Consider the following 4,714-nt stretch of genomic DNA (forward strand, 5'->3'; position numbering starts at 1 on the left):
TCCCAGTGGTTTTTGAGAAGATCTTTTTCTCTATATATGTTTATATGTAAAACTTTGATCCTCAATCGTGGCACCATTCTACCCTAGGGATAATGATTTTAACAAATTTGGATCTGTACTATGTCAGGAAGCTTTCATGTTTATTTCAGCTCTTCTGGCTCAGTGGTTCTTAAGAAGATTTTTAAATGACCCCACCCTATTTTTGCATTTTTGTGATTAACTCCCCTTTGAACAAACTTGAAAGCCCTTCACCCAAGGATGCTTTTGGCCAACTTTGGTTGAATTTCATTTGGCCCAGTGGTTCTGGAGAATTCGAAAATGTAAAAAGTTCACAGACAGACGGACAGACAACAGGCTATCAGAAAAGCTCACTTGAGCTCAGGTGACCTAAAAATGGAAGCATATCTTAAATAATTCAGGAGAAATTGAATAGGCCAGATTTTTTGTAAAAAGTAGGTCCAACTTAGGTTAAGGTCAAACTTCACAATTAAAGTCTTGTCATAAACAATCTATATAAAAAAAATGGAAGCCCAATTAAAATATCTCCAGATACATTTAAAGGGACATGGACACGATTGGAGCTGAAAATTTTCAAATTTTATTTTTCCATTTTTATTGTTTAGAATGCTTATTTCTAATGGTTAGCAACAATTTTAATAGCAGTTGTCAAGGTACATGGGAGATACAGAGCTCACAATTCTCTGTTATGTAAACAAGGCTGTACCATGTTTTTGTTTACATAGGTAAAAATACTAGTAAAAGTTTCGTTTAAAGCATACTTTTTTTCAATTTACAAGTTAATTCTGAACACAAATAGTTTCTAGTGTTTGGCACATCCCATTTTGTTTTAAACATGCTATATTCTATTAAGCCATCTATATGTAAACAAAAACATGGCACGAGCCTTGTTTACATAACAACGAATTGTGATTGTCCTATCTCACTTGTAACTCAACAACTGATATTCAAACTTTGGTTGACCATTAGAAATACTTTAGTTAGCAGTGTAAACAATAAAATGGAAAAATAAAATTTGAAAATGTTCGGCTCAAATCGTGTCCATGTCCCTTTATGTTTCTTAAAAGTAGTTCAAACTCCGAGTTAAAGGTCACAAGGCCAAAGGTCATGATATAAAACGAACTGTCTTGCTATAAGAAATTTACATACAAAATATGAAAGATCTACCTTCAGAACATTGAATAGGTCATATCTTATTAAAGTAGGTCAAACTTCCAGGTCAAGGTCACAAGATCACCATTGCATCACATGCATATACAAAATATGAAAGCCGTAGCTTAAATAGTTCAAGAGATATTTTTAAAGATTGTTCCTATCTCTCAGCATATAGCACTTTGATCCCCTATTATGGCCCCACCCTACCCCTGGGGACAATGAAGTGCACAAGTTGGATCTACTCAATGTCAGGAAGCTTTCATGTAAATATCCACTTCTCTGGATCTGTGGATTTTGAAGATCTTTAATGATTTTCCCTATATGTAAATCTTTGATCCCCTATTGTGGCCCCACCCTCCATCCGGGGCCATGAATTTTATACGCCCATCTTTAGAAGGGACATATTATGGTACAGCGATGTCTGTGCATCCGTCTGTCCATCCATCCGTTTGGGGTTTTCTGTTTCTAATTTCATTTCTCTGTCACATATCAAACTGAAACTTGCTATGTAGCTTATTTGTGGATCACTCAAGATCTTATTGCAATTTTGATCCATTTCGACCTCTCTTGCAGGAGTTTGGTACATAATTTGTTCGGCTAACTCCTCCCACAATTTTCAAGTCAGAACCATCTTGTTTTACAGAGTGTTTATATGGATATTGAAAATGTGCATGTGGCAAGGATTTTGATTTCCTTCAATTTTTTAGAAAATTACAGGCTGTTGAACCTATTCCGTTTTGAGAAAATATTGCAAAGAGAGTACATGATTTGTTCAGTGAACTCCTCAGAACCTTCTTATTTTACAGAGTGTTTATATGTGCATGTGGTAAGGATTTCCTTTAATTTTTGAGAAATTACTCAATTATTGAACTTAGTCATGCAGTTTTGAGAAATTATTAATAGAGAGTACATGATTTGTTTGCTTCCCCTCTACAGTTTTCAAGTGAGGACCTCCTTATTTTACAGAGTATTTGTATGGGTATGGAAGATGTGCATGTGGCAACAATTTTGATTTTCTTCAATTTTTAAGAAAATTACAGGTTGTTGAACTTAGTCTATTTTTAGGAAATATTCATATTATGCAAAGAAAGTATGTCATGTCTATGGAGCGCCAAATTAACATAAACTCAAATAAATGAAGATATCTTCAATTATTTGAAGATATCATCAATTCAATTATTTTTCTCTTTAATTGAATTAATGCGCGCATTAAATCAATTATTGCTCTCATCAAATGAATTAATGCATGCTTCAATTCAATTATTGCTCTCATCAATTGAATTAATGCGCACATCAATTGAATTAATGATAGCAATAATTGATTTAATGCGCACATTAATTAAATTATTGCTCTCTTCAATTCAATTGATGAGAGCATCAATTTCGTAGAAATATTGCTCGCAATAATTAATTTAGAGCTCGGTATAAATAATTTGATGATCTCTTTAATTCAATTGAAGATATCTTTAATTATTTACAATGCATTTGTATAAGGAATTAATGCGCGCATCAATTCATTTAAAGAGAGCAACAATTCCATTAAGATCATTAATTCAATTGTGGATATGTTGAATTGAAGATATCTTTAATTATATAGTTGCTCTCTCTAAAAGAATTATTGCTCTCTTCAAATGAATTAATGCACGCATCAATTCAATTATTGCTTCCATCAATTGAATTAATGTGCACATTATATCAATTGCTCTCTTCAATTGAATTGTAGCGTGCATCAATTCAATTGTTGATATCATTAATTCATTTGAAGAGATCATTAATTCAATTAAAGCACGCATCAATTCAGTAGAAGAATTAATGCTCTCATCAATTCAATTAATGCGCGCAATAATTCAGAATTGAAGATATCATTAATTATTTGAAGAGATCTTTAATTAAATTGTTGCGCGCATCAAATGAATTGATGATATCTTCAAATAATTGAAGATATCTTCAATTATTTGAGTTTATGTTAATTTGGCACTCCATACATGTCAGCCTGATACCTGAAGCAAAGTTCTACAAATTATGGCTTTAGAACACCCTATGTAAGCATTTTTATGGGCATTTTATGTACCGTTTGTGGTACTCTTGTTGGCCCAGTGGTTCTTGAGAAGAAGCCTTTTTAAAAGATTTCCCCTATACCAGTATATTCCCATGTACAACTTTGATTTTTTACAAATTTCAATTTGCACTATATCAGGAAGCTTTCATGTAAATTTGAACTTTCCTGGTCAAGTGGTTCTTGAGAAAAAGACTTTTTAAAGAGTTCCCATGTAAAACTTTGATCCCCTATTGTGGCCCCAACCTATGCCTGGAGGCCATGATTTTAAGAATAATGTCAGAGAGCAGCCAAGAAAATTTTATCTTTCCTAGCCCATTGGTTCTTGAGAAGATTTTCCCTATATATTTGTATGTAAAACTCTGATCCCCTGTTATGGCCTCATCCTACCTCTGAGGGCCATGATTTTAACAAACTTCAATCTGCACTATGTCAGAAAGCTGCCATGTAAATCTGAATGTTCCTGGCCAAGTGGTTCTTGAGAAGATTTTCCCTATATATGTAAATAATTCCCTATATATATGTAAATCTTTGATCCCCTATTGTGGCCCCATCCTACCCTCAGAGGCCATGATTTGAACAAACTTGAATCTGCACTATGTCAGGAAATTTTCATGTAAAGTACTTTCGTTGCCCTGTGGTTCTTGAGAAGATTTTTAAATGACCCCACCCGTTTTGCATTTTTATGATTATCTCCCCTTTGAAGGGGGCATGGCCCTTTATTTGAACAAACTTGAAAGCCCTTCACCCAAGGATGCTTTTCGCCAAGTTTGGTTGAAATTGGCCAAGTGGTTCTGGAGAAGAAGTTGAAAATGTGAAAAGTTTATAGACAGACAACAGTACAGGTGATGAGAAAAGTACAATTGAGCTTTAAGCGCAGGTGAGCTAAAAAGACAAAGAAATAGAGATACTTAAAAATTCTTTCAACTGCTTCCATGCTTTCCATTTTGAGAACTATTTTGTTTGATCAGATGAATGTAAAAACCCAGCCAGTACAATGACAATCTGATCACATCTGAGGTCAATGTACGAAGTACAAGGTATGCGAGGACCTTCGAGTGTAAAAAGATGGCAAGCTTTCCATTGCGACGTACATCATAATAGAATGTTGCAAAAACAACGTCAAATGTAAACATATTGTAATGTACTTCATATTACGAAACTTAACAAAATAAAATGTAAACATCAAGCAAAATGAAGAAATTGCATTAGAATTGGAATAACCATCTTCTCATCTATTATACATTATTATGTGTCACCAGTAAAACTCAGTTTCTGATTGTTAAATTAATTAGGATTAATGGTTGCAAATAAAATATGAGAAGATTTGTTTGTAGAATTACTTTTATTTTCCAACCCTACAAGGGCCAGAGTCTCATGGACACTGGAGACACTTATTATATCGGAGACAGGTGTGGACGTTGGAAGGAGTGCAGAGATAGAACTATAGTAGAACTTGTGGGATACAATAAAATTAATACGAAG

Source organism: Ostrea edulis, chromosome 7, assembly GCF_947568905.1.
Source record: "Ostrea edulis chromosome 7, xbOstEdul1.1, whole genome shotgun sequence".
Taxonomy (NCBI): Eukaryota; Metazoa; Mollusca; class Bivalvia; order Ostreida; family Ostreidae; genus Ostrea; species Ostrea edulis.